Source organism: Mandrillus leucophaeus, unplaced genomic scaffold (genome assembly GCF_000951045.1).
Source record: "Mandrillus leucophaeus isolate KB7577 unplaced genomic scaffold, Mleu.le_1.0 Scaffold77, whole genome shotgun sequence".
Classification (NCBI taxonomy): Eukaryota; Metazoa; Chordata; class Mammalia; order Primates; family Cercopithecidae; genus Mandrillus; species Mandrillus leucophaeus.
In genome coordinates this window covers 4,275,627-4,282,626 of record NW_012108363.1, presented here as the reverse complement: position 1 = coordinate 4,282,626, position 7,000 = coordinate 4,275,627, and the positions used below count along the sequence as shown (strand labels likewise).

Below are 7,000 nucleotides of genomic sequence, written 5' to 3'. Positions count from 1 at the left end.
AGCGAGACTCCGTCTCAAAAAAAAAAAAAAAAAAAAAATCACATAAACTATACATATGTGTATGTGTGTGTACAAAGTCTAGAAAAGCAATGATAGGCTCTACAAAAAGTTAGCAGAGTTATGAATATATCTGTATTACTTGAATATTTTTTAAAAGAATGCCTTTGTGAACTTCTCATATAAAAAAAGTAATGTAAAATCATTGTAAAAAATTCAGATATACATAGAAACATAAACAAGATGAAAATCGCCTGTTCTATGATGCCACAGATAATTGCATTAATTCACCTAACAAGTATTTACTGAGTACATTCTACAGAGCTATGATCTATCACGATTTTAGTGTGCATTTCAGAACTTTCCTGTACCTCCAGAGTTCTATACAAATTGTAATCATTCATTGATATGTATTGTTACAAGCGTAATATGTACAGCTGGCCTTCTGGATCCACAGGTTCCAAAACTATGGATTCAATCAACCTTGGGTCGAAAGTATTAGGGAAAAAAACCAAAGATAATAAGACAACAATAAAAAAAAAGGAAGTAAAAGCAGTACAGTATACCAACTATTTACATAGCATTTCCATTGTATTAGATATTATAAGTAATTGAGAGATGATTTAAAGTATATGAAAGGATGTGTATAGGTTATATGCAAATACTATGCTATTTTATATGAGGGACTTGAGCATCCTCAGATTTTGTTATTTATTGGAGGTCCTAGAACCAATCCCCTACCAATACCAAAGGACAACTGTTATATAATAAGCTCTTATTACTTAACATTCATTATTCATTCATTTAGCATATATTTATTGAGCACCTATATTAGCCAATACCATGCTAGGTTCTGAGAATGGAAAGGTGAATAAATTGTTTCCTAACAAAATTTACTGATATGGTTTGTCTTTGTGTCCCCACCCAAATCTCATCTCAAATTATAATCCCCACGTGTTGAGGGAGGGAGTTGGTGGGAGGTGATTGGATCATGGAGGTGGTTTCCTCCATGCTGTTCTCATGATAGTGAGGAGCTCTCATGAGATCTGATGGTTTAAAAGTAGCAGTTTCCCCTGCGTGCGTGCTCTCTCTCTCTCTCTCTCTCTCTCTCTCCTGCTGCCATGTAAGACATGCCTTGCTTCCCCTTCACCTTCTTCCATGATTGTAAGTTTCCTGAGGCCTCCCTAGCCCTGTGGAACTGTGAGTCAATTACACCTCTTTTATTTAGAAATTACCCAGTCTCAGGTAGCATCTTTATAGCAGTGTGAAAACTAACATGCTTATAATATAGTGGGAGAGAATATCACTAAAGAAATAATATTTCCAAGAAGTATACAACTATAGATTGTCAAGTTCAGACAACTGTAAACAATGTTCTGAATATTCATCTGTGAAAGGAAAGGGTGATGGCTATGATGGCAAGATACCATGGCATGTTTATTATTGATGGGAATGAGCTAGTAGAAAGAGGTTAAAAATACAAGAGCAAGAGAAGGGAATCCTGTATTTACAGAAAGCTTCCTTAGAATAAAAAAGCCAGAGACCAAGTGAAAGGGTTGGCTTCAAATAGAAGGGAACTGCCTCAACTGAAATAAGTAAAAGTGAGGATGACTGAAAATATAGCTTAGTTTGTAGATTTAGAGGTTTGAAGAATTGCCAAAATAAGGGACAATGTCATCTGCCTAGAGCAAAGGTATATGTTGCAAGTTCTGAGGTTTGAAGAGAATGGAGTTTTTAAGTAGTAGTTTGGGGAAAACATGCTGAATAGAGAAGGGCAATAACTGGGCATGCTTCATTAAGAACCTGTATTCTGTCACGTGGGGCAGATTCTAAATATTTTCTCTTATTGCAGGCAAGATAAAGGCAAATGAGTAGGTATTAGAAGAGAGAGAGACAAACTTCTAGAGGGAACCAAATTTTTAAAGGGGATTGTCTTCCAACTGGGAAGAGAGGGAAAGCTTTATGAGGGGAGTAGATCTGAGCTGGGCAAGAGAACACACTTGCTAGAGAAGAAAATGGCCAAAGAGAGAAAAGGGGAGAAAAAAGTCTGGGGGAGACAGAAATAAAAGCAGAGTAGAGGTGGATTTCTGGCCTAGGTGCAGGAATTTCCTTTTGTCTTCCAAAGCAAATGTGGTCTTAGTAATATTAACAGTTTATCATCTGATGTTGTGAAATTGTTTCTATATATTTTTTAGACTCTTAGACCTGACAATCTATGGAGGAATTCCCAGGCATCTTTAGCTGCTACAGAGATGACTGAATGAAGGACAAGTATATTATCCTCCACACATTAAAAGAGAGGCTCCAGCGAGCAACAGAAGGCAAAAGTTCTTTTTTTTTTTTTTTGAAACAGAGTCTTGCTCTCTCACCCAGGATGGAGTGCAGTGGCATGATCTTGGCTCACTGCAACCTCCACCTCCCAGGCATCTTTAGCTGCTACAGAGATGGCTGAATGAAGGACAAGTATATTATCCTCCACATATTAGAAGAGAGGCTCCAGGGAGCAACAGAAGGCAAAAGTTCTTTTTTTTTTTTGAAACAAAGTCTTGCTCTCTCACCCAGGATGGAGTGCAGCGGCATGATCTTGGCTCACTGCAACCTCTACCTCCCAGGTTCAAGCGATTCTCATGCCTCAGACTCCCGAGTAGCTAGGGTTACAGAACATGCCACCACACCTAGCTAATTTTTGTATTTTTAGTAGAGATGGGGTTTCACCATGTTGGCCAGGCTGGTCTTGAACTCCTGACCTCTAGTGATCTGCCTGCCTTGGCCTCCCAAAGTGCTGGGATTACAGGCATGAGCCACTGTGCCCGGCCAACATTTATCATGTGTTGAGACTATTCCAACCTTTCTCCTCTATTTTGAAATATAAAATAAATTATTGACTACTATAGTCACCCTACTGTGCTGTGAACACTACAACTTATTCCTTCTGTCTAACCGTATTTTCGCTCCTTTTAACTTCTCTTCATCTCCCTCTCCCTCTGTATCCTTCCCAGCCTCTGGTAACCACAATTTTACTCTCTATCTCCATGGAATCAACCTTTTTAGCTCCCACATATGAGCACCTAACTTCAAAGTAAGACCCACAACCATGCAGCTAGTCCCAGAAAATGATTTGAGAAAATGCTTGAAAATGTTGATCTGGGCAATTTTTTTTTTTTTTTTTTTTTTTAATTAAGACCTTCTTCTGAAGAAAAGGGCATACTTTTCACTGAAAAAAAGTTTGAATTTTTTAAATGAGCAGATACTCATGCATTACTAGTGCAGCCAAAAATTATCAAAAAGTAGGGAAGAATGCAAAATAGCGTGTGCCTCTTAACTAAAGAACTGTTAAGATACAAAACTTGGCTCTTTGCTGCCTTTCCCTCACTGCCAAGAGGGAAACATGAATTAGTTACATTGCCGTCGTGCTCATTGGGAGCTCGCTATATGGACCAGATAGGGACTGCTCTGAATTTCCATTCAAGTCTGACATTCTTTTGTCAGCGTTTGTGTAACCGGCTTTCCTTGCATTCAGAGGAAAGGAGGTATGGAAGTATGGATGGGAAGGTTGGGACGATTCGATACAGTATGGTAACCTCGATCGCAGCTCTCCTATGAGACTTGCTTCATGGATTCTGAGTCACTGAAGCTTGCCCCTTCTCTTTCCTGACCCTCTTCCGTTTCCCCTTAGATTGGAGATTCTCCTCAGATTCTAAGTCTCTATAATTATTAGTGTTCGCAGTCCCTGGGCCCATGGAGGGGTCTCAAGTCTTCAGTTCTCAAAGATCACCTTTTAAGCTTCATTCGAAACATGATACAGCCACACGAATCCTAGCCCTGAATCTCACGAAGACCTCAGTACACCTGGGGAAGGCAGCACACCCAGTTCCGACACTACTAGAGACGTCACACGCCGCAGCACCCACCCGCTCCCGGCCCAGAGCGAGCGCACGCGCAGAACGAGAGAGCGGTCACCCAGGGATCGGGGCTATCTGCACAGAGGTTACAGTCTCGGAAAAGCCTGGCTTCTTCGTAGCTTTGTGGAGATCCCGCACAGCGGCCATTCGATTAGCACCCGAAGAGATTCAAAGGAAGCAGCTGTTCAGTCCCCAGCATATTTCCGTTTCAAACAACCCACTTCCGGTTTTTCAGCCGGTTCCGGTCCCGCCCTTCACTTCCGGTTGCTTTCGGTCTCGCAGCGGCCGGTTTCTGCGTCCGCTGCCGCTGGTTCCACCGCGCTCCAGGTGAGGGGTTGCGGGGCACCCTGGCGCGCTCCCCATGGAGACGCTGCTGGGGCTCGGGGACAGTGGCTTTGCCGCCCGCGCGGCGTGGCTTGCACTGCGGCGGGCTGGGGATAGTGTCTGTCCTAGTCCGACGCCCAGGCCCCTAGCCCCGGCCCGCTTAGTCGCGGGGGCTGCTGTCCTCCTATCCAGCCGTCTCGCCTATTTCTAGGGCTTTCTGTTTCCCAGTGGGTTTTGCGTCCCTAGACTTCATTCCTCCATCTTCTCAGGCTTGTCCATCCCTCCCCTCACCCTCCTTATTGAAAGCATCCCGACCTTTTTGGTCTGCAGTCTCCACCTGCCTCCTGATGCTACCCTAAATCAGTCAGCACAGCCCCCGACCTGCATCACCTCGCAGTTGTTGCTGGTATGCGGTTCTTGCCGGGAATTCTTAGTGCTTCACGGTTACCTTTTGCTGGGATTGTTGAAAGTTAGCCTCCCATTAATTCCCAAAGTGTTACTTTTACTGCTATACTTTAAAATTTCTTCATTTGCCACTTTTAAGGTTTGTGGTCCCGGGCAAGTTTAATTTCTTTTCAGGTTTCTCATTTGTATAATGAGGACAACAGCTATTGGTTCAGGATTGTGAAGATTCAGTGAGATAATTAAATTGTTTAGAATGTTGTTATTCCATCATGAACACTATTCGTATTGGGTTTTACAGTTTACAAAGTGCTGTCACAGGTGTTAGTTCATGCCTTAACACTACTCCTGTCCAGTGAATATTAGTAGCCTCATCTTGTTGAGAAGACTGAGGTCGAGAGGTAGATTGACTAGGCAAAGTCAACACAGTATGTTAGGCAGAACTCGAACGCAAACCGATATTCTTGACCCTAGGTTGACTATAAGTTTGGGTTTGCCAACTTCACTCCTCCCCACACCCCAAATCGTTTCTCAGTTTATAAATCTGATGGGATCTGAAATGATGCAAAATACTGAGAAAGAAGGTTAAATGTGAAAGCAAAATTGCTCATGCGTTTATGTCACACTGCTTCATTGGTGTAAATGGTCTTAATAATGATGAAATAAGGTTCAGTAACTTTTAAACAAATCTTAAAGACATATGCATTTACAATTTTTATGGTGTTTGTTTTGCTTGGCCCTTTAAGGCATTTGCCAACTTGGAATTTCCACTTGTGGGATACGTGCTTTATAACGTTTTTTATGCTGCTTTGTTAAGCATATAAAGCCCATACCCTCTGGTACTTTTTTTTTTAAGGCTGAAAACATTGAAGAGCGTGTAGCACTGGCTCTCAAATTTGAGCATGCATCAGAGGTGAGGAGGATGGACCTTGGTAAAACACAGATTCCTAAGTCCCTTCTCTCCACCCCAATTACATTTCTACCAAATTACCAAGTGAGGTCAATGCTGTTGGTTGGCCCAGGGACCACGCTTTGAAAACCGCTAGTCTAGAAGAGCAATGACTTGTCCAGAGTCACCTGGAACTAAGATGATCTCACTCCAAACTCTGCGCTACTACTCATCACAATATATGCGATGTTAGTGCTGGTTGCCTTTCTAGCTCTGGTAGGATTCCCTTTTATTCTTACCTCTTACAGAAAGTATTTCAACTGTATTTCGGTTTAACTCAAAAGGTCCACTTTTAATTGAAGGATATAACATTTGTTACAGTTCTGTGTAAAATGGAATACGTTACCCTAAGCTAACACACTTGCTTTACGTTTTCAGTAGAACACGTTGTAAACATAGGAGTAAGTATACATTTTTAGTTCATATTTGTATTCATATATGAGTAAATATAAAAGTGAATGTATAGTGCTCTCTTCTACTAATTGGCCTCTTAGTAGGAGATACTGTTTTCAAATTATTTTTGGATGTTGAGATTAAAAATTTGCCCTCTTTCTTGGAGTTGGTCCTAATAGTTGCATGAAGAGTGCAATCAAATGTTTCATCAAATAAGTGAAAGCATTGGAAATACCAATACATTGAGATTAGAAAATCCAGTTCTCTGGACTGTGGGAGGAATGAGTTTTATGAAAAGTAGAAAGCTTTATGCAGGAAGAGACATATGTTTGGTTATTTGCATGAGTAGCAGCCACTATATAATCTTTGTGTGCTTAGATCTGTGTCCGTGGGTTTTGTATTTACTGACTGATATGGTTTGGCTGCGTCCCTACCTAAATCTCAACTTGAATTGTATCTCCCAGAATTCCCACTTGCTGTGGGAGGGACCCAGTGGGAGGTAATTGAATTATGGGGGCCAATCTTTCCTGTGCTATTCTTGTGATAGTGAATAAGTCTCATGAGATCTGATGGGTTTATCGGGGGTTTCCGCTTTTGCTTCTTCCTCATTCGCTCTTGCCATTGCCATGTAAAAAGTGCTTTTTACCTTCCACCATGATTCTGAGGCCTCCCTAGCCATTGTGGAACTGTAACCAGCTGGGATTACAGGCGCCCACCACCACGCCTGGCTAATTTTTTTTGTATTTTTAGTAGAGATGGGGTTTCACCATGTTGGCCAGGCTAATCTTGAACTCCTGACCTCAGGTGAGCCACCTGCCTCAGCCTCCAAAGTCCTGGGATTACAGGCGTGAGCCACTTTGGCCAGCCTCAGGTATGTCTTAGTCGGCAGCGTGAAAACAGACTAATACCGTAAATTTGTACCAGTAGAGTGGGGCATTGCTGAAAAGATACCCGAAAATGTGGAAGCAACTTTGGAACTGGGTAACAGGCAGAGGTTGGAACAGTTTGGAGGGCTCAGAAGAAGACAGGAAAA

At 42.0% G+C, this 7,000-nt stretch overlaps 1 protein-coding gene across 1 annotated transcript in view; it reads left to right on the top strand.

The window, feature by feature from the left end:
• The first annotated feature begins 3,946 nt into the window (after positions 1–3,946).
• UBLCP1 (ubiquitin-like domain containing CTD phosphatase 1) overlaps positions 3,947–7,000 on the top strand; it is a 24,219-nt gene continuing 21,165 nt past the window's right edge. The window contains exon 1 of the mRNA XM_011966684.1: positions 3,947–4,226. The gene's annotated coding sequence lies outside the window, so the exon portion shown is untranslated. The remainder of the gene's footprint in view (positions 4,227–7,000) is intronic.